The sequence below is a fragment of the Lactuca serriola genome, chromosome 2 (assembly GCF_051521515.1).
Source record: "Lactuca serriola cultivar US96UC23 chromosome 2, Lser_US96UC23_V15, whole genome shotgun sequence".
Taxonomy (NCBI): Eukaryota; Viridiplantae; Streptophyta; class Magnoliopsida; order Asterales; family Asteraceae; genus Lactuca; species Lactuca serriola.
In genome coordinates this window covers 50,598,419-50,623,499 of record NC_136409.1, presented here as the reverse complement: position 1 = coordinate 50,623,499, position 25,081 = coordinate 50,598,419, and positions in this window count along the sequence as shown.

Below are 25,081 nucleotides of genomic sequence, written 5' to 3'. Positions count from 1 at the left end.
TCGTGTTGACATGTTCTTGTTTATGTGTCATTCCAGTAAAGTTACTTATACATATGAGTTCTACGAGTTCTCAATTGACTGCATAAGGGCAAGCACCTTGTTCAATGAAAGTACGTTGACTAGTATAGGTGAGCTGCTATATAACTTGGAAGCAATGGTGGGACCCTTGGTAGCAAGAAATTAAGAATAGACAAGTTATGTCCATAAGAGTTTGAATTTGTCTTAAACATTATATTATGATTATGGTTATGACAAATTCACATGGATAAAATCACATACACCATAAAATCTAAGTGTCATAAGGTTTCTCTCCTTTCATGAAATTGATTGTGAGGCAACGCTTTCACTAGGAAGGTTTTAAGGTGTTAGCTGTTGTGTAAATTGCATTGTCAAATTCGATTATGATTAGACACACATATAAGTGTTGAAATTGTTTAGACACACATATAAGCTTTCTAAGGAAAGGTGTGTGAGGTTGAGAAGATTAGATGAAGGCTTATGGAACCATATCGTATTAGAAATATGAACTTTGGAAGTCAATAACTATTGATTTCTAGAAGTCCAAATGTTTTCTGAATACGTGTCAAAGCTAGTGGGAGTATAAATGTTACGCCGGTATGGATAAAATTATCATGTTAGTGGGAGCATGATTATTATTTTATGTATTGCAAGTTAGCAATATTGATTATAGAAAACAAAGTTTCAATTTGCAAAGGTTGAATAGTTGTTTTGCTATAATTAAGGGAGAGAATATTATACTTCGTTTCGAAATCTAAAAGCTTGGATCGATAAATTTTAATGAAATTTAGTCAAAAGACATATATGGACGTTATGTTGAAAAGATTCAACTTAAAAGGATTCTATATATGGAAATATCATAGCAAGGAACTAGTAAAGTATCACGTTTTTCATTATGAATCGTGTCCCATACGCTTCGAGTATAGGATCGATTGCATATGCTATAATATTCGACCGTTCTAAAATTTTCCAAATGCCTAGGGCATTAAGAGGGAAAAGGGACTAGAACCGGATTTGACTAAAATAACTAAACAACTCTCAAGTACAACCTAAGGTTCGCCAAGGATTGGTCACTTGTGGTCAGTTGGATGTATAGCAACGAATGGACCATAATGGCATTATTATGATTAGATATGATTCTATTAATAATGAGCTGTCGTATGGAAAATATGGAAATGTTTCCATATTGGGATTTGGATATCGAGAATCTATGTCTAGATTAGAAACTTTTATGCAAGAAGGATGTTCAAAGGAATGAACGAATGTGAGACTTTACATCTATGGAATTGTCTTGTAACAATCGCAAATAAAGAACTTTGTAATTTCATTGGCAAAGTCTTGGTGACTTTTATGCAATAAGATTACAAAAGGATCATTGCATAAAATGTTAGAATCTAACATATTCTAGTAGTGGTAAGAATATTGTATTCTTACACTAATGATTAGGATTAGGAGTTGTGAAATGAGTTTCATTGGAAATGTGTTAAATTGATCTATTTCACAAAGTAAGGACCATAGGTAAACATAGTGTGCATGCTTGGTGAATGGGACAATTGTTGTTATAATTTAAGTAATAAGTTGATTACTCAAAACAATGAATAATGGGTAATCAATATGGTGATTAAATAAATGTGTCTTATTTATACTCAAAAGTTTGGGGTCATATGGGATTAGTATTATTCTTGTGTTTCACTTTGCATGTTTTGACTTCCAAAATAATAAGATTATTCAAACCATCCATAGTCGATCATACTTTAGAAGTAGGTATGAAAGAAGACTGTCATGAATCTGACTGTAGATTGTCTAAAGTGTTTTAGAAATAGCAAAAGTTTGTTGCAGGGTTCATGAGTGCTCCTATAAGATTAGAGTATTGGATTAAACCCACGCTCACTTGGATTGCTTCATGGATTTTATCATGAGGGATTGGTGAGACGATAATATCTTATATTCTTAAAACCGAGACGTGTGAGTTGTATTCTGCAAGTCGATTGCACATTGATAATATGTAAACGCACCAGTAACTTAGTGTTATAAAATATATTATTGTGTGTGATTTTATGAGTAGGTACAAGTGAGCATTGAGTCAAAGTTTATCCGTTCCTTTTACCCAAAGTGGGTTAAAAGCGATATTTGTGGGCCCCTCGATGATTTAGTGATGACACGCTAAGCGCTTGGTCAAGCCAGGACTGATTTGATGTGTTCAATTATAGTCTGTTATCAGTCGTCATAAATTGGAAATCGGGAAACAGCACATGAACAGAGAGTATGATTAAAATCAATGTCTCAGTTCATACGATATCTAGAATGGAGGAATATATGATCCCTAATCTAAAGGACACATTTCTGATAAGATCATAGTTCGATAGCGGCTTTTGAAAGCTACGATTGCTGATCAGGTTCCGAAGTCATACGCAATATAGTCATTAGACTTATCCAAGTGGGAGACTGTTGGATTAGGTGTCTAAGCCCATAACTATTTTGGTATGTATTTGACCCGATTGTGAGCATTGTCCTTTTGGGTTGCCTTCACCATAGCAACTGATAAAATGAACTAAGGAGAAAGAGCATTAATTATGATTTATTAATTTATTATAAGAATAATTTATTAAAAGAGAAATCATATTGTTTAATTAATATTAGTCAAGAATTAATAAGAATTAATTTTGTGGCTAAAAGAGATTAATTAAATAAAGGGAACTAATTGTGTAATTATAATATAGTTGCATAAATGGGGTAATGGACTCCATAGAAGTTGGAATGGAAGAAATCTATGGGGAAAACCCATAAGAATTCGTCCAAGGCCTCTAAGGAGGGAGTCTATGGGCTGCTTAGGGCCTAAGCAGTCAAATTAGGGTTTCCTAGTTGAAAACCCTAATAGCCTACCTACATAAAGAACCCCTAAGGCCGAAAAAACATGGTGAAGTAATCCCTAAGGGTTCTTGGACGTTTTTCGTGCTGATCCTCCTTCTCCTAGGTCATGTTGTTGCTCATGGTGTTTGTGACTCCTAGGTCATGTTGTTGCTCATGGTGTTTGTAAGATCTAAACCCTAATTCATATGTTAGTTCAGTTATTGTATGCTACATCTAGGGTTTATGAGCTTTGGATGATTATTTCATGTTCATTAGACAAACTAGATCCATATCTTTAGGGTTTGCATATACACCATAGGATTGATGTTATGCTGATAACCCATCAATAATATCAGGACTTTAATAGTATTGCCTAAATGAATAATACTCTGAACATTGTCTCACAAAAGCCATATTAACGATTGCGTATATAATAATAATGATGAAAAGTCATTTTGAAATAAATGAACTGATAGTATGATTCCATTTCTAGTATATATGAATGTAAAGTATTTGTACGAGAGTATATTGTTAGACTTTGTATAACTGATTAGTGAAAATAGTATGAGAGTTCCATAAATTATACCTATTATAATTTATACGCGTGTTCTATTTGATATGTAATATTCATGATGGTATCCCATTTGCTCAATATGTTACAAAGGGAATATGTATATGACTGAAATAACTTTTATATTCATATATATATATATATATATATATATATATATATATATATATATATAATTAAAATATAAATGACATTCGGACAAATAATTCTACTCTAAGCCCACATCCAAACAAGGAAAAGGAAATAGAGTGAATTATTAGTCCTAAGCCCTTTAAATCTTTTATATATATATATATATATATATATATATATATATATATATATATATGATTTTGGCAAAATATAAATTAAAAAGAGTTTATAAAACATTTAAAATTGTTTAGAAATATTTAGAAAATCATTTATTTGTAAACACAATATTCTTGTGTTAGAATTGTATTCCCCCACCCCTTAAAACAGTGAAAAATAATAAAAACACGGGGGTATGAACTCACATTTTATGTGTTTCCGGTTGTAGATACGGTGTAATAGAGCTAAATCCACATGTTAAAGCTCGTGATTAGATCGAATCCTAATTTATATTAATATAAAATTAAGTATAAATTAAATAATCTAATGAAGTTTAGAGTGTTAAACAACACTTAATTATTGTAAAAAGACTTACAATAATCCTTAAAGTAGTGTATGGTTGTTTTTTGTGGTTTGTGTTCATCACGTTCTTCGTGTTCTTTGTGAAAACTAGTGTGATTTGGTGTTTTCGGCCCAATATATGAAGATTGGAAGGTGTTTTTGTAATGAAAACAAGATCAATGAATGATACTTGCAAGATTCTAAGCAGAATCAAGTGATTTTTATATGTTCTTGAGAGGAGAGGGGAGGCTTAGCATGTTCCTAAGAGGAGAGGGGTGTTTTCGGTTGGATTCCTTGAGAGAAATGTTGGAGTTTTCGGCTGAATGTGTAAGAATGAGGGATAATTTCGGACTTATATATATATATATATATATATATATATATATATATATATATATATATTGTCACACCCCCAAACCGAGACGACGGAAACATTCGGGAGTGGAGGACGTCATGTATGGTATCACAACCATTAAATCATAGTAATCAAAGCAACAACAACCATTGTATTAATAGTATAATGTTTACATTGTAATTGAATCATACACGATTGACCACAAAAGTAAATAACAAGTAAAGAGTCGAAGCTACTATGCTCCATCTTCTTGAACCCGGTGTGTGTACCGGTCTACTAGTGTCCTGAGAATACAAGTAGGTTTTGAAAGAGTATCAGCATAAAGTTGGTAAATTCGAAAAGTACGTTATGTTTCTCCAGAAAAACTTATATTTTCTGATGTAATGAATGTTAAGTAAAAATGATTCTTACTAGTTCTTCCTGCGAGTACTTAGTCTATACAAATCATATACAATCCATATCGAACAAACAATCGATTGTGTGGTTCTGCCCAAATCCCACAACCAAACAAGAAACATGGAATGCAGGGGAGGCCACATATTCCACTGGTTGTCGGATCCTCATGTACATAATCCTGAAATATTCATTAGATACTTACAAAGTTAACTGTATTGTTCCTTTGATATATGTTGATATTGTTCCTCAAGAAAATCCAATATTTTCTTACGAAAAGCATGATTAACCCATCCTTCTATGACTACTTAGTTCATACTAGTTACGTATAAACCAATATCGGACAGGCAGTTAATTGTGTGGATCTGCCCTAAACAAATAACCAAACAAGGAACAGGGAATGAGGCGGAAACCACGCATTCCACAGTCTCTCGGATATTCTTCATACGTAACCCGGATGCATAAATTAAGGAATTATAGAAGTAATAATGAATAATCGTTACATGAATAATAAACCAATTTTTTGTAAGGTACTGAAGTCTAACCTGGAAAATCCTATATTTTCCCTAAGTGTAAGTTGTTGAATATCTGTTCCAAATCGTAGAGTACAAGTATATACCATACTTATGTTGTTTAAGCATTGTTCTGTTAAAAACCCTGGCTACCACCAGTAATGTATAATAGTCTTACTACATAAATAAAACTAGTTGAAAACGTAGTGTCCTGTTTCCTGAAAGTATTGTTAATACCCTCCTGTGATCACTTAGTATATACGAGTTATAGAAATCTAGATCGGACAAACAGTCGATTGGGTGATTCTGCCCTAAGCCCACAACCAAACAAGGAACAGGAAATGAGGCGGAGATCACACATCCCACTGCAAGTCGGATGTTAATTTCATATTACCCTAATGTACATACTAAGTCATCACATAGTTACTTACCATGTTGAGTGTTTGTTTGGTATATTATTACGTGAATGAGTCGTTGTTTCACCTGTGGATTCTTATAACCATACTGATGGACGAATACCAAAACAACGTACTTAGGACATCGAAACTGAACTGACGTTTGTCACCCTCGGTTGACTGTAGCTAATAGTCGGGGTACGGGATTGTCAGTCCAGTATAGATTTATACACAAACTCACGCTCTCCCTCCAGGAGACTATGGTTACAAGGCATCTCGCACTATAGTTTTCTCAACGAATCCACGAAAAATACTAAGAAAACCCTTTTTGTTATTAACATGAATCCTTATAAAATAGTATCTTTTATTTTATAATTCATAAGTTTGTTTCCTTTGTTATGAAAACTATATTTGCAACGTTTATATCTTAACATGTTTATAAAGTTGTCCTTAAATCTAGTAGTAACTATGTTCATCATGTTTAGTAAGTTTTATGTTCAATGTATCCTAATGATAGGAAAATATAATAAACCAAATTGTATTTTTAACCACAAGATTACATGTGCTTTTACTTGTATCCCCCCTAAAAACATTAAAAATTTGGAAAAATATAAGGGTATGAACTCACCTATAGTAAGCGTTTCGAATGAAGGTTTGCGTAAGGATGAGAAGTTCCACGAATGAATTCCCGAGACACAAACAAGTCCTAAATGACATATAATGGCACATATAGGCATGTAATTACTATTTTGGACCACTAACATGCAAGGAAACACCCTTAGGGACTAGGAAACACTTGAAACTAAGTGTTACAATCACATGTGATTGACTAAAAGGGGTTTGCAGCCACACAAGAGAGTGTACGGCCAAGGAGAGTACGGTCACTGAGTGTACGGCCAATGATTGTACGGTCGTATATCCACGGAAGAAACTTGCAAAAAGGGTGATTTGATCCATGGGGAAACTAGTGGGTCTAATTTTCAACAAGAAGGTGGGAAAAATACTCAATTTGGACCCCTTTTAGGGTGTGTACGGCCAACCTATGAAGGGTTTACGGCCGTACACCCTTCAAGATCATGAAGGTGATGCCAAAATATGAAGAATCGAGGCTTGGATCTAGTGGTCTTTCAAGTATAACAAGTTTAAGGTTGAAATACTTATGTTTTTTTAGCCTTGGGGTGTTCACGACCAATGATAGTTGAGAGAGAATGGGAGTGATCACGGTTGGGAGGAGGGAAAATGAGAAGGAAGTGAGCACTATATATATATATATATATATATATATATATATATATATATAGAGAGAGAGAGAGAGAGAGAGAGAGAGAGGGTGGTGTACGGCCGTACACACCTTGTGAATGGATTTCCGGACCGAGTCAATCTCTCCAACCTCGAGTAAACACATTCTAATACCTATTCATACATTGCACTAAGGTTAGAAGCTCTCAGTAGGTCCTGTAATATGGCCAAAAGGTAGCTGAAACGAGTTGGACCTCGGATTAAATTGATTGACTTTACAATGCGAAATTTCGGGTTGTCACATCATCCACCCATTAGAGAGAATTTTGTCCTGAATTTCAAGCATAGAATACAAATCATGGACTCGGGAAGAGATGGGGATACTTCTGTTTCATTGAATCCTCACGTTCCCAAGTGAATTCAGGTCCTCGCTTGGCATTCCAGCGGACCTTCACTATCGGTATGCGACTTTGTTTTGTTTTCTTGACTTCTCGATCAATGATTTTGATTGGTTCTTCCACGAAATGTAAGCTCTCATCTATTTCAATCTCATCGAGGGGTATCATAAGCGTCTCATGGGACATACACTTCTTTTAGCATCGGTAGGGTACTTGGGTTTCACAAAATCCTCGTGTTCTTTAGTGAATTCAGACCCTCGTTGGGTGTTTCAGCAGGTTATCACTGTTGTATCTACTCTTCTGATCTGTGAATGGTGTGTAGGTTTGACTTGCCTGACCACGTTCATCCCACTGGTAAAATGTTCTTTCGTATTTCTGAGCAGCCTTTATCCTAAATTTCATGGTAGGACTCATACCTAGTTCATCTACCATTGTCCCGTGTACACAAGTCGTATATAGTTAAGATTGATAGGACGGTCGGATGGGCGGCTCTGCTCCAGGTGCACAACCAAAGAAGGAATAGGAGATAAGGCGAAAACACACATCCTAAGTCCGTAGAATCTTAATTATATACCACCCTCGCGTGTACATTTAACATTGATAGGCTAACCGTATTTGTCCCTAGCCTCGGAGCTTGAACTTGACTTGTTGCGCGAGTGGTGTTTCCAAAATGGTCTGCTGGTAATGCTTAAGGAAGGTTACGAGTGGATACCCTACTCCTTGCATGAGTATTTTTGGGGTTTGAAGCGAGATGAAATTTCAAGGTTCGCATCTAGTTTGTTGTTATGAGTGACGAGAGTTTTGTTATTCGGTCGGTTTAAGGCAAAGGGTCTCCTCGGTGACATGTGGGTTTGTATAACACAGATTCAGTCAGACTAAGCGGGATGACATCGTAGGATCGTGTGTTAAGTTAGTTCGGAAGGAGTGTTTCGTTATGGCATCAATGCATCTATGTGTGAACGTTTCTAGTGCTTTTTGTGTTGACCTTGTTATTACTACTGCGAATGTTTTGTACTGTATTAAATGTACTAACCGAGAAATTGTTCTAGTGAATGATACTTGATATTATGATCCCTATCCGATTCCTCTATAATCGCTTGGTGTCTACAAGTCATATATAATTAAGATGAATAAGACGGTCGACTGAGTGACTCTGCCCTAAATCCACAACCAGACAAGGAACAGGAAATAAGGCGGAATGACGCACTATAAGTCTATTGGTCCTTAAATTATATATGGCCCTACTATTTACACCAAGTCATTATAGCCTACCGGAAAAGAGTATTTAGTTTCTACATAACTATGTGCTTTGTTTAGACGAGGAAGAAATTAGTTTACTTAGGATTTAGTTGAGAAACGTGCCGCTGTTCTCAGGTGGTTCCAGGGTATACTTTCCTGCAGTGATCATTAGCACTCTTCCTTCGTCACCAGGGTTTTTGGCCAATGGGCAATCTCTCCTGTAGTGTCCCATTTCACCACATTCGTAGCAGGTCCGACTCACTTTCTCAAATGGGACCTGAGAGATTGGTCGTGCCGGTGCCATACAGAAGGGGATGGTGTGTCCCCTTCTGAGGCAGTTCTTGCAATACAACTTTTGACACCTTCTGGTATAATGGAAGTTGCACTTATTACATTTGGGCAGGGTTCCAGCGTAGCGATTGCCGGGTGCTGGGGTGGTTGGTGTTGTGGCAGCATAGAATGCACCCGTCTATTGTCCCTCGGAGGGTTCTTGTGTTGGTTGTCTCTTCCTCCCGCTCTCAGACCTTTGTTTATCATCATCTCCTTTGGATGAATGCTGAACCGGGTCCATTATGCCTTGGCGGATCCCATAGTCCACTAATGTTCGAGCCAGGCATTTGGCACTGTTAAACTTAAGAGGTTTCGCTGCTAATACGTTTCCTTGGATTAGAAAGGTAGTCCCCAAATGTATCTTTCCACCTTCTTGCTCTCCAGGGTAACCATCCTCGGGCATAATGCAGGTAAATCGCTGAATCTGTTGGTGTAAGCTTCTATGTCTGAGCCTGTCATGGTAAGATTCCACAGCTCATTCTCTAGTTTTTGTATTTAGCCCCTCAGGCAGTATCTTCCAGCATCATCTCCTTTAGATTTTCCCAGCCCATTGTGTTTGCTATTGGAAGAGTCAATGACTTGACATGGCTATTCCACCATGTAAGTGCCCTGTTAGAGAAGGTGCAGGCAGCAAACTTCACTTTGCTCCCTTCTGGGCACACACATAACTCAAAAATCGATTATGTCTTCTCGAACCATCTCATTAGGTCGATGACTACCCCATTTCTATCGAAGGATTTGGGTCCATAAATCATAAAGTCCTTGTATGAGCACTCCCTTGTATGTCCATGGTTAAAGTTGTTGGTACCACTTCCTGATCCACCGGTACCACTTGCATTGATTTGAGTCATGACAGCTTTCACTGCGGCTGTTACTGCTGCCTGAAAGACAACTGGGTCATACCGAGGAGGTGGTGGCGGTGGTGCGTTATTTTTTTTATTCGACTTCTTCGGTGGCATCTTTCTGCGATAAGGTTTAAAAGACGAAACGAGGGTAAGTCCTTAGTGGTTACAAATCAAGTGTATTCTGAATCAAAGTTATCTTAGTTCTGAGTGTTTCATGTTTTGACATTTTAAGTAATTCATAACAGAGGTTTATGCAACATAGACTTTTGAATTTGATAGTGACTACCCTCTTAATGAAGTTATGGGATCTGGTTTACTGTTACTAGCTGATATGATAAAGGCGATAAGCCTAACACATAGTGTGAGCACTGTAATCACTGACTCACTAGATCATATTAGTTAGTTATGTATTACTATGACGTATATGATGGTTCTGAATTCAGCCGTGGGAATTTGTTGTCTCCAGACTCTCTTATGGTTTTCCTATTTTGTGTAGATCATGCTTCGACCTTTTACCACAAGCCTCCATCACTTCCTGATGGAAGATTTGCATCCTCGTATGGTTCCTTCTAGGAATCCTCTTTATGAATCCTCCCTGGTTCCTCCTTGACTCCTCTATTGGTGGTTGTAGTGGAGTGGCTATCTCTATCTGGGTTGTTCGTGTGAGAATGGGAATGTCTAAAGAATCTTATGAGATTAAGTAAAACATTTCTTCTATAGTTATTGATGATCTAAACTAGGTCCTCCTATAGTCAAGCAGTGCATGCAAGCTGTATATAACCAAGATCAAATAGACCTTCGAATAGGTGATCCTACTCCAAAACAACAACCAAACAAGGAACATGTAGTAGAGCATAGATCACCAATTCTAAGTCTATCAGATTACAATTATTAACCCTGGAAGCATGCACTTCGCAACTATAGACCTGCCAGTATAGGTCTTGTAGTTCTCATATAAGTTTGTTATAGTGCCTAAAGTACTCCTATAGTATTTTATATTTATGTTGTGTTCTAGGAACCTTTTGTATATGGAGTTAGGTAAGTTTTAGACTCGTTGTAACACCACCATCACTCCCAAACACATGTTGGTCATATCTCAAATAAATATACTTGATCAAGTTATATTTATTCCATATATGATTACATAACTACTTAGGTTTGACTGTAGTGTCCAAAATCTAAATACTTTTGTTTGTTTTGTTCTTATTTGTTCTTATTGTGATACATGTTCTTAGTATGTATGCTTATTAGTGTATTTCTCGTTAAATACTTAAATTTTAAAAGTATACTTTTAGTCAGAGCACTCCAGCCCCATTGTATTTATAGTTGTATACCTTTTACTGGTTGATATACTAAGTTCACTATAAACAATGCTTTGATACCAATCTGTCACACCTCCAAACCGGGACGGCGGAAACGTTTGTGGGTGGTGGACGTCATGTATAGTATCATAACAATTGAATCATAGTAATCAAAGCAACAACAACCATTGTATTAACAGTATAATGTTTACATTGTAATTGAATCATACACGATTGACCCCATATGTAAATAACAAGTAAAGACTCGAAGCTACTATGCTCTATCTTCTTGAACCCGGTGCGTGTACCTGTCTACTAGTGTCCTGAGAATACAAGTATGTTTTGAAAGAGTATCCGCATAAAGCTGGTGAGTTCATAAGCATTTTGTTTTGGAAAACTGTTCTTTGTTCTTTTGAAAAGTACGTTATGTTTCTCTAGAAAACCTTATATTTTCAAATGTAATGAATGTTAAGTAAAAATGATTCTTACTAGTTCTTCCTGCGAGAACTTAGTGTATACAAATCATATACAATCCAGATCGAACAAACAATCGATTGTGTGGTTCTGCCCTAATCCCACAACGAAACAAGGAACATGGAATGAAGCGGAGGCCACATATTCCACCGGTTGCCGGATCCTCATGTACATAATCCTTAAATATTCATTAGATACTTACAAAGTTAACTGTATTGGTCCTTTGATATATGTTGATATTGTTCCTCAAGAAAATCCAATATTTTCTTATGAAAAGCATGATTAACCCATTCCTTCTATGACTACTTAGTTCATACTAGTTACATATAAACCAATATCGGATAGACAGTTAATTGTGTGGATCTGCCCTAAACACATAACCAAACAAGGAACGGGGAATGAGGCGGAAACCACGCATTCCACAGTCTCTCGGATATTCTTCATACATAATTTGGATGCATAAATTAAGGAATTATAGAAGTAATAATGAATATTCGTTAGTTGAATAATAAACCAATTGTTTGTAAGGTACCGAAATTTAACCTGGAAAATCCTATATTTTCCGTAAGAGTAAGTTGTTGAATTATCTATTCCAAATTGTAGAGTACAAGTATATACCACACTTATGTTGTTTAAGCATTCATCTGTTAAAAACCCTGGCTACCACCAGTAATGTATAGTAGTCTTACTACATAAATAAAACTAGTTGAAAACGTAGTGTCTTGTATCCTGAAAGTGTTGTTAATACCTTCCTGTGAGCAATTAGTACATACGAGTTATAGAAATCTAGATCGGACAAACAGTCGATTGGGTGATTCTGCCCTAAGCCCACAACCAAACAAGGAACAGGAAATGAGGCGGAGATCACACATCCAACTGCAAGTCGGGTGTTAATTTCATATTACCCTAATGTACATACTAAGTCATCAAATAGTTACTAACCCTGTTGACTATTTGTTAGGTATATTATTACGTGAACGAGTCGTTGTTTCACCTGTGGATTCTTATAACCATACTGATGGACAAATACCAAAACGACATACTTTGGACATCAAAACTGAACAGACGTTTGTCACCCTCGGTTGAATGTAGATAATAGTCATGGTGCGGGATTTTCAGTCCCGTATAGATCTATACAAAAACTCAGGCTCTCCCTCCAAGAGAATCTGGTTACAAGGGATCTCACACTATAGTTCTCTCAACGAATCCACGAATAATACTAAGAAAACCCTTTTTGTTATTAACATGAATCCTTATAAAATAGTATCTTTTATTTTATAATTTATAAGTTTGTTTCCTTTTTTCTGAAAACTATATTTGCAACGTTTATATCTTAACATGTTTATAAAGCTGTCCGTAAATCTAGTAGTAACTATGTTCATAATGTTTTGTAAGTTCTTTGTTCAATGTATGCTAATGATAGGAAAATATAGTAATCCAAATTATATTTTTAAACACAAGATTACATGTGCTTTTACTTGTACCCCCCCTCCCGCTGAAAACATTAAAAAATCGGTAAAATATAGGGGTATGAACTCACATGTAGTAAGCGTTTCAAATGAAGGTTCGCGTAAGGATGAGAAGTTCCAAGAATGAATTCCCGAGACACATACAAGTCCTAAATTACATATAATGGCACATATAGGCATGTAATTAATGTTCTGGACCACTAGCATGCAAGGAAAGACCCTTAGGGACTTGGAAACACTTGAAACTAAGTGATACAATCACATGTGATTGACTAAAAGGGGTTTGCGGTCACATAAGAGAGTATACAGCCAAGGGGTGTACGATCACTGAGTGTGCGGCCAGTGAGTGTACGGCCAACGAGTGTATGTTCATACACCCATTGAAGAAACTTGTAAAAAGGGTGATTTGATCCATAGAGAAACTAGTGGGTCTAATGTTCAATAAGAAGGTCGACAAAATACTCGATTTATACCCCTTTTAGGGTGTGTACGACCAACCTATGAAGGGTTTACGGTCTTACACCCTTCAAGATCATGAAGGTGATGCCGAAATATGAAGAATCCAGGCTTGGATCTAGTGTTCTTTCAAGTATAACAAGTTTAAGGTTGAAATACTTACGTTTTTGGAGCCTTGGGGTGTTCACGGCCGATGATAGTTGAGAGAGAATGGGAGTGATCACGGTTGGGAGGAGGGAAAATGAGAAGGAAATGAGCACCATATATGTATATATATATATATATATATATATATATATATATATATAGAGAGAGAGAGAGAGGGTGGTGTACGGCCATAGACCTATGTACGGCCGTACACACCTTGTGAATGGTTTTGCGGACCGACTCAATCTCTCAAACCTTGAGTGAACACATTCTAACACCCATTCATACATTGCACTAAGGTTAGAAGCACTCAGTCGGTCCTTTACTATGGCCAAAGGGTAGCCGAAACGATTTAGACCTCGGATTAAATTGATTGACTTTACAATGCGAAATTTCGGGTTGTCACACACACACACACACACACACACACACACACATATATATATATATATATATATATATATATATATATAGGGGTGGGTTTTCGGCTGTAAACATAAACCGAGGAGATACGTTCTCGGTTGGGAACTCTAACCGAGAATATAAGCATGTGAGATTTCTCGGTTGGGAACTATATCCGAGGTCGATAAGCTTGCGAGGGTTCTCAGCCGTGAATATTATGTCGGCCTCACATGGTTTTCGGTCCGAGGTGCATTTGCGGTCCGAGGTTCTCGACTGCAAACGGTTTGCGGCTGATAACTGGTTTGCTGTCCTTCGGATTGCGGTCTGAAGAGAATAAAGAAGAAGTAGGTTGTGAGGGTTCACGGTCCAAGAGAGGATCCTCGATTTTTCATGGGTTTCAACTTCTAATGTAACACCCGGTTCCTGGTATGTATTTAAATTCAAGTAAGTATATATTTTTCTCTGGGACTCGGCGAGTTGGAGGCCCAACTCATCGAGTAGACTTGATTTTTGACCGGGAAGTTTAATGTTATACTCGAGAGTCAGGAGACCGACTCGACGAGTAGAAGCTGTCTGGATGAAACCCTAATATTCAGGGTTTGCACCCTGTTTAAACGACTTATCTGCCTCAACCAGCCCCCATCGTCCCTCCCAACCCAGAGAAACCCTAACTTGAAACCCTAAGCCTTATTTGAGTGTTCTTGAGCTTTTTGGTGCCTTTTGTGTGTATTTGAAGTTGGAAAAGGAGAAGCAAGCTTTGGAGATCAAGAGAGAGCAAGTAGATCTAGAAGTCTTGGCATATTTCCTGCACATTTGAGGTATAAAGGTGATACCTTGGCTATTTATTACTTAGATCTTGATTTGGGGCTATCTTATACCTTTTCTAAGATTTAGAGAAGCTATACACGGATTTGTGTGTATATTTGGAGTTGTACTTCAGATATGGAACCATTGAGGGTTCCCATGGCATAAAGGTGCCAACTTTATGGCCATGGGAGACCCATGCAACATATAAACCCCTTTTATGGCTTTTTTAGCCAAATACCCCATGCATGGACATCAAGTTCGTAGCTTTACGTATAATATGGACCCTAGGAGGTCAGATCTACGGTCTGGATGCATTTAGACCAAGTAAAATCGACTGTGTAGTTTAAGGCAAAGAGGGACTCGACGATTCGTTCATAGGACTGGGCGATTCGAGACGTATTTTCCACTAAATCCTTTCTATTAAATGACCAGATGGTAACATTGAAGATCATTCATTTGTCTAGGCTCTTTAGGGACCTCGAAATCATAGAACTCGGTGAGTGGATGAGCTAACTCAACGAGTTCAAGGCAATGTCCCAACCACATGAAGACGGTCTCGACGAGTTCAGGGAGAACTCGGCGAGTCATAGACTAAATACCCTCACACGGATGAAGATGAACTCAACGATTTCAAGGACGCACTTGGCGAGTAAGTTGAAGAAGGTCCCAATGTTGTTAAAGGAGAACTCGTCGAGCTCTTGCTAGACTCGGCGAGTAGGGACGGTGAAACATCCCAAAAATACAGTCTAAAAATTTTCATTCTTATTTAATAATAAAACCATAATTATCATTCAACGTATAAAAATAATAAATCATGTATCTTAAGAATAGCATAACGTATGTCAAATATTATATATCAGAGTATAAACATCCCAGGCTGAATAAATGGTGTGTGCACTACAATCATCCCGAGCTCCTCTTTTGAAAACCGAAGTACCTGAAACCACAACTGAAAACTGTAAGCACGAAGCTTAGTGAGTCTCCCCAACTACCACATACCATACACATAAACATGTTACTGAGAGATACGAGCCCCGCCCACACTCCGGTAACTAGGAGATAAGAGCCCCACCCACACTTTGCTGACTAGGAGATACGGGCCCTGCCCACACTCTGCTGACTAGGAGATATGGGCCCCGCCCACACTCCGCTGACTAGGAGATATAGGCCTCACCCACACTCACATACATAAACAGAACATACAAGCATCACACAGGCAACAAGTACACAATATACCAACATAGCAATAACCATACTCAGGTAATGATGAGATACGGGCCCCGCCCACACTCGAATAATAATGAGATATGGGCCCTGCCCACACTCACATAATTGTTGGATTAGTGTCTAAGTCCATAACTATTTTGGTATGTACTTGACCCGATGGTGCATGGTCCTTTTGGGTTGCCTTCACCAAAGCAACTTGATAGGATGAATTATGGAGAGAGCGAGAGGATTAATTATGATTTATTAATATATTATGAGAATAATATATTAAAGAAGAAATCATATTTTTTAATTAATATTAGTCAATAACTAATTAAGAATTAATTTCGTGGCTAAAAAGAGATTGATTAAATTTAGGGCACTAGAATTATCAATTGTGTGATAATTGGATATTGGGCTGACGGACTCCATATTAGAGGAATGGACGAATTCTATGGGGAAACCCATTAGAAATTGTCTAAGGCCTCTAAGGAGGGAGTCCATGGGCTGCTTAGGTCCTAAGCAGTCAAATTATTGTGTCCTTGTTAGATAACCCTAATAGCCTCACTATTTAAGGACCCCTATGGGCACCAAAAACGTGGCTAACTGATTCCTTAGGGTTTCTAGACGTTTTTGGGTGCCTCTCCCCTTCTCCTTTTTCATCCTCTTTCTCTTGGTGTTTGTGAGCCAATAGAGGTGTGACATTTGTGACACTAAGTTTTCTAAAGCCAATTACAAGGAGGAATAGATTGTTATTACTACATAACAATCAAAGGTAGTTTCTAAACCCTTAATTCGATTCACACTGTGATAGATCTAGGGTTTAAAGTCTTGGATGAATGTGTGTAAAATAGAGAAACCTAGATCTAAGCATTAGGGTTTGCATGTACACCACAGGAATGATGTAGTGCTCAAAACCCATCAGTGGTATTAGAGCCTTGATTGGTTTCTACTGTATTGATGCTTTGTGTTTTATTCATGCTTAGAAAATCGATTTTTTTTCTCCTCTGACTGACAAACTCGTCGAGTCCCAAAGTGAACTTGTCGAGTAGGATGAACTCGTCGAGTTCCTATGGGAACTCGGCGAGTCATGCTGTCAGAAAGAGGGATTCTCTGGATTTCATGTCTATTTTGCTGTTGGATAACTGCCAAATCATTTTTTATGGATAAGTTACGAATTTTATTGATACTGGATGATTATCCTTACCAAAATAAAAAGATAATTTCAAATTAATCAAATGTTTACTTCCTTATATGGTAAATGTTAATTTTTTGGATTATTTGATCATTATCTTGCATGAAATTGAATTAGGTCATAATTAGATAATCACCAATTAATTGTTTAATTGCCTGATTTGTATTTTGATCTAATAGTTTTGAAAGGTTTCAAAACTTGCCCTCAAGTTTTAGAATTTAAATTTTTTTGATTAAAAAGTTTAATTTTGAAATATTTAAATTCTAAACCCTAATGATTTGAAATGTTTCAAAACTTTCCCTCAACTTTTGGAATTTAAATTTTAATTAAAAAGTTTCATTTTAAAATGTTAAATTCTAAAACCCTAATTTTTGAAAAAGTTCAAATTGTAACCTTATGGTTTTATTAAATTAATTAAGTGTATAATTAAAAGAGAGTTAATAAATCCATATTGATATGGTTTACATTTAATTAAATTAAAAGTACAATTTATTAAAATAGACCACCTAGTATTTTAAAAGTGTAAAATACACCTTTATACAATATATAACATTAAAGGTCTAATATTATATATGTATAACTTAAATTGCTAGTCTTACCGTTAGTAGGCATCATTCACGGAGCCGATCTATAAGGGGGTATAAGGTTATGGCCTATAAAATGGCCGTTTAATGGGTGTCCACTCTCACCCACCGCTTCCTTGATTAGTGGAGGGTCATTAGCCAAACGGGTAGGATAGGGCAAACCCTTTCCATTAAAGGCATAATGAATTATAAAGTAACAAAATGTTTCTACAAAATTCTCAATCCTAGTTACTTTAGGTAAAAGTGAATTGATGCAATTCCATGAAATTACACTTTGTACACTTGCGAAGACGTTAGTGGAGCGTGTGTGGTTAACCGGCACACTAAATGGTTCTAAGAAAAGGTTGCAAAGGGTGACTCAATGTTTGTCATAGTTCGGTGGAGCGTGTTTGGTTAACTGGCACAACGAATAGGTGACTGTAACATTGGGGGCACCATGTAAGTTTGCATGGTTATTCACACCCTGTTTTGTGATTCTCAGCATCCCAGTCACAAATCGAGGGGCTTATTTTGATTTAAACATGCCATTGAAGAGTTCAATGAATCTCAATGGATCTAGGAGTTTTTCAATACATTTAAAACCTAATCTCTTTTTCGTTTTTCATGGTGGAAAATTAGTGAATCATCATTCACTTACCTTCAAATGTTCTGCAATTTGGGTTACGACATCCCTCTCCCAAGTTGTAGAGTATTATGTTGGGTCCTAGCCTTAATATCCCATTTGGGTGATTTATTAAGGACTCAATAAATCAACTAACTTGATTTTTCTCCCATTTTGTAGATGTCTGAATCTAACCGTGGTCTTCCCGAATCCCATGGAAAAGGTTTTCCTGCTCAAAGTGAAAGTATGTTACTCAATGAAGGTGAAAGATCAATCCCCGAATTGTGGATTAGCTTGGTTTCACTTCCTCCACCTCCTCCTATTGTTCTCCCAAACCCACAAGATTGAAGAATTGAAAAGTTTAATATCACCCAAGCCCTATTGGCAATGAAACATGAAGATGGAAAATCAGTGTGTGCTCACGTCCTAGGGGTGAAATCACACATCGATAGGTTGACAATGCTAGGTGCATCTTTTCCAAAGAGGATGGTTGTAGACTGGGTTCTTCAGTCACTCCCTAAATCATATGATAAGTTCATAAGAGAGTATTATATGATGGATCTTGATGCGACCCTCATTGACCTAACTTACATGCTTATTGCTGCTGAATCAGAAATAATTTGGCAAGCTAATGGAGCATATTTGTCTGGTAATTCAACCAACCACGCTTCCGTGGTCGCTCCAGGAGAAGCCACCTGTTTCTGCTGCCAAGCGAAGGGGTGTTGGATACGAAGCTGCCCAGAGGACCTGAAGAATCTAAGAGATGGGAGAGTCAAGAAGTATGGCTCTACTTCAGGTAAAATCCACTATCTAACTCCATTAAGTTCCTATTCATTGATTCTTAATACATAATGTGATAAGATTACATTTGAATGTTTTGTAGGATCAGAGAAAAGATAGGAAGCTTGATGGAAAATCAAGATGAGTCTGATCACGAAGAAATGGATCACGATGACATGGATTCGAATATCAGATTTTGAGCTTAGAAAGTTATGATAGAGTTGTTAGGAATATTTGATTACATAGTTTTTCAGTTGATTTTGCATTGTAAGGACATGTTTTCCGCTGCTTTTATGAATAAAATAAAATTTTGATTTGTCTTATATATATATATATATATATATATATCCTTGCAATGAAATCATTGTGAAAAATTGATGTTTGGGTATTTCTATAATTGGATGTGATTCTTAGTTATGTTATTTATGGTAGTGTAAAAATTTTCTAAGTAAGGAAAGATTACCATCACCCAAGTTTCAATTGGACAGAAACTTGGAATCATACAACTTGTATTGTGTGATGTATGGAAATCTTGGTACTTAGGAAATTAAGACTAATTCCTAGATCACACAAGTATGTGAGTCAAGTGAAGGACTAAAGGACTAGAACACAATGTTGTGCACTAGTCAAGTCCACCACAAATAACAATGAGACTATGCATCATAATTTACCAAAAGTCTGGTAAATGTAGTTATACTTACAAGATTAAGTGTAATTCTGAATCATTGAAAAGTTTCAATGAATGGCAGAACAAATAAGAAGAATCATTTAGGCAGAAAGATACAAGTTTCTCCAATCTAAGAAGAAGGGAGAGTACTTTTGTATCAGATTTTATGATCGTCTTATTGATTAAGAACCATATCACAATTGATCCTCTAAGGACATCTTAGTGCACTAGTATGGCTAAGAAGAAGAATCAGAAATTGTTGAAATGGTTAAATCAAAAGGATGAGTCATACTTCGTTCCAAAATCAAGTCTTAGAATCGTACTCCAAGATTGTGAATTGAGTGACACACACTCATCAAATGTGAAGTAGAAAATTGTTTTTCTTACTCTTGCGCGTTTGAAATTGGTAATTTGTGATGTCTTGGAGAAGACAAGAACTAACTAAGACCAAATGTGTGTAATGTTTTGTCTTCATATAGATACACACTAACTCTTGGATATTTGTTTATCAAGAAATGTTTCTTGATAAGAGAATCTAATATGTCAAGAGGTCAGTGGGAGTCTGAAGATCTTGAAAAGATTCAAGAACTAATCAAGAGTAAACCTATTAAACACTAGCACACGACTTGAGGTTTGTAACCTATCGTGTTGACAAATTTTTGTTTCTGTGCCAATCCTATTGAGTGATTATGCATATGAGTTCTACGAGTTCTCAATAGACTGCATAAGGCAAGCACCTTATTCAATGAAAGTACATTGACTGGAATAGGTGAGCTGCTAGATAACTTGGAAGCAATGGTGGGACCTTGATGGTAAGAAATTAAGAATGAACAAGTTTTGTCCATAAGAGTTTGAATTTGTCACAAACATTATCTTTTGATTATGGTTATGGCAAATTCACATGGATAGGAACACATACACCATAAAATCTAATTGTCATAAGGTTTCTCTCCTTCATGAAAATGATTGTGAGGAAACGCTTTCACAAAAAGAGATTTTAAGGAGATAGCAGTTATGTAAATTGCATTCTCAAATTCGATTATGATTACGACATTCCTTTTCATAGTTCGAATTGTGAGATTTGGCAATTACTCTGAACATTTGGGACTTAGTAAAATAAGTTTTGAATTAGTTTAGACACACATGTGAGCTGTCTAAGGAAAGGTGTGTGATTTTGAGAAGCTTAGATAAAGGCTTATCGAAACATATCGTATTAGAAACAATGAACTTTGGAAGTCAATAAGTATTGTCTTCTAGAAGTTTGGCTGGTTTCTAAATACGTGTCAAAGCTATTGGGAGGAGCATAAATGTTATGCTGGAATGGATATAATCATCATGTTAGTGGGAGCATGATTATTATTTAAGTATTCCAAGTTGGCAATATTAATTATAGAAAAACAAAAGTTTCACTTTACAAAGTTGCAGGGGTTGAAAAGTTGTTTTTGCTATAATTAAGGGAGAGAATGTTATACTTCGTTTCCAATCTAAAAGCTTAGATCGAGAAATTTTAATTGAATTTAGTCAAGGGTATATTTATTTTCATTCTCAAAGTTTGATTATGATTACGGCATCCCTCTTCATAGTTCAAATTTTGAGAACATGGCAAATAGAAATATTATGACAATATTATAGTAAGAAATTGGTAAAGTATCACGTTTTCATTATGAATTGTATCCCATACGCTTCGGGTATAGGATCAATTGCATATTCTCTAATATTCTACCGTTCTAAAATTTCCAAATGCCTAGGACGTTTAGAGGGAAAAGGGAAATAGAATCGGTTTTCACTAAAATAATTAAACAACTGCCAAGGACAATCTAAGGTTCGCCAAGGATTGGTCGCTTGTGGACAGTTGAAAGTATAGTAATGGATGGACAATATTGACATTATTATGAATAGATAAGATTCTATTTAGAATGAGTTGTCATATGGAAAATATGGAAATGATTCCATATTGGGAGTTAGATATCGAGAATAAATGTCTAGATTAGAAACTTTTATGCAAGAAGGATGTTCAAAGGAATGTACTTTGAATATGAGACTTCATGACTATGGAATTGTCTTGTAACAATCTCTAATAGAGTATTTTGTAATTTCATTAGCCGAGTCTTGGTGACTTTTGTGCCGTGACATTACGAAAGAACTGTTGCATAAAATGTTAGAATCTAACATATTCTAGTAGTGGCGAGAATTTTGTATTCTTACACTAATGGATTAGGAATTATGAAATGAGTGTGATTGAAAATGTTATTCAATTATACTATTTCACAAAGTAAGGACCATAGGTAAACATAGTGTGCATGCTTAGAGCATGGGACAATTGTAGTTATAATTCAAGTAAGAAGTTGATTACCCAAAACAACAAATGATGAGTAATCAATATGGTGATTAAATAAAATGTTCTATTTATACCCAAAGGTTTGAGGCCATATAGGATTAGTATTATTATTGTGTTTCACTTTGCATGTTTTGACTTCCCGAATAATAAGATTATTCAAACCCTCCACAGTCGCTCGTTCTTTGGAAGTAGGAATGAAAGAAGACTGTCATGAATCTGGCTGTAGATTGTCTAAAGTGTTGTAGACATAGCAACAGTTTGATGCAGGGTTCATGAGTGCTGCTATAAGATTAGAGTATCGGAATAAACCCACGCTCACTTGGATCGCTTCATGGATTTTATCACAAGTGATTGGTGAAACGATAATCTCTTATATTCTTGAAACCGAGATGTGTAAGTTGTATCTTGAGAGTCGGTCACACATTGATAATATGTAAACGCACCAGTAACTTGGTGTTATAAAACGTATTGTTGTGTATGATTGTGACATCCCCATTTTTACGGCCAGAAAAGACCGATTTTGTTTATGCTTTATAAAAATCAGAGTATCTCTTTTAATAAAAATGTTGTGGAATTTGTTCCCAAAAAAAATATGATAATTGCGTTATCAAAGCATTTCTAAAGAAATGTATTTTTATTCACTTTTAAAACATTTGGGATGTCATCATCAATACAGAAACATAAGCATAAACAGAACTTACATTCATTTACACTAGTAATCTACATCTCCTTTATATCCCTCGGTGTAATGTAACTTCATATCAACACCTGTGATGCAAATAAGCTGGAGTGGGTCAGGTTGGGAAACCTGGTGAGTACATAGGGTTTTCAACCCACAATAATATAATTATTATATTTAAACATTAATCAATCAACCCAATTACCCATTCTCATTGTCTTCTTAAGGATTTACCCTAAGGATCAGCTATTTCTCGTTCATTCATTCCTAAGGATCATCCTAAGGAAAACAACATGAGGTCCATTGTTGCCAATGACACAGTGGTCAAGCGCAACTGCTAATATTATCACTTAGGCATAGCTGCCAGAATTAGGACATTTTCTATGAGGTGCTTCTGCCGGTAATGACCTTTAAACGCTATTGTCATGGTCATAAGGCTCCCTATTAGGCACAACTGCTGATACTTTCCTTAGAGCGCAGCTTCTAGGACGTTTACCGTAGATCTAAAACATCTACGGGTTGTGGCACAGCTGCCAATGCTCATCTATAGGGTACTAGGTCCATTGCTGCCAATGTTTACCTATAGGGCACTAGGTCCATACTACTAATGTTCCTCTATTTCAGCTTTTATCCCTCATCATTCATCTGCCCATGTTTTACCCAACATATTTTGTAGATATAAAATACTTTATACATTTTACATCATTTAAAACATGTATAAAAATCTTTCACCAGCATAGACAGCAAGTATTCAGACAATATGCACACATAGCATGTAATTTATATTAAAATACTTCATATCTATGTGTAAGATGAAAGGGACTATGCACTCACCTGAAAGGTGGTGACTCAGCACTCGGACAGCGCTTTGATACTTTCAAAACAATTTTCCTTCGATAAAACCTAATATCAATACCATTAGGGTTTAGTCTAACGATAACCGCGACAAGTTAATAGTCTAACTATTATTACTATTATATAAGCGTTAAACGATACTTATATAACTCATAATAATAGCCCAAATAATTATTTTAAGGACCTAATAACATTACTATAATTATTTGAAAGTTGTATTAAAAATTGTGTAAGCGTAGCTCACTTACAGCGGATTTTAAAGAAAACCGGGCTTTGCTCGGAGCAGCGTTTCGAAACCAAAAGACCCTTTTTTCTCGGGACTCCGGGAGCCTTGGGGCTTCCCTCGGGTGCTAGGGGTTTTACCTAGGGCTTAGGGGGGTGGAACTCTACAGAGAGAAAGATCTTAGAGAGAGAATAAATTTTGGTGTGAAAAACTCGGAAAGGCTCGCACCCTATTTATAGGCCGGAGGACCTCGGATTACGCTGGGCGTACCGAGCGTACGCTGCGCGTACTCCTCGGATATGGCCACCAGCTCAGATCCAGTTGTCTTCGTACGTCGGATGGATATGGGCGACGGTACGCGGGGCGTACTGACTTCGGACGTGGGGCGTAGGGAGAAGCGAGGCGACGTTGCATGATCTGAAGGGTGCTCTGCGATCAGCGATGGACGGCTGCGATGAGGCCACGTCATCCATCTCGCATCAGATTTCGCAATTTGCACACTCAAATTTAAAAATTCGTAAGTTTCGCGTACGAGCTCTGTTTTTCATGTTCTTTATATCTACGCGAAGGCGGGAACATACTCTACAAGTTTCGTTTAGACTTAGTCGGCTAATTTTGACTTTATTTTAAAAGTTATATTGTTTAACAGGCCGGGACACGATTGATCGGTTAAAAATTCATAACTTCTTCATCCGACGTCCGTTTTCGTCTGTCTTTTTATCGTTACGCTACTATTAACGAGATCTTCGATTCTCGTTTAATTTGAGTCGGCTAACAACCATTCAATCTAATATTCAAATTTCGGGTTGTACACTACTAAGCCGAAACTTCGAAAAATCATAACTTCCTCATACGAAGTCAGATTTGGGCGTTCTTTTAATGGATGCTCTCGGTTTAACGTATTCTACGACTTGTGTTTAGATCGCTAAGCCTAATCTTGTTCTATCGTAAATTCATTGTTTACGCTTCCCGGTGCCATGACGGTTCCATCACGAAACTTCGACAGGTCATAACTTCTTCATTATAACTCGGATTTCGGCGTTCTTTATATGTACGGAAACCTTGTGAAATTTTCTACACCTTGGTTAAGATTATTTATTCTAAAAAATCATTTGTCGAAAA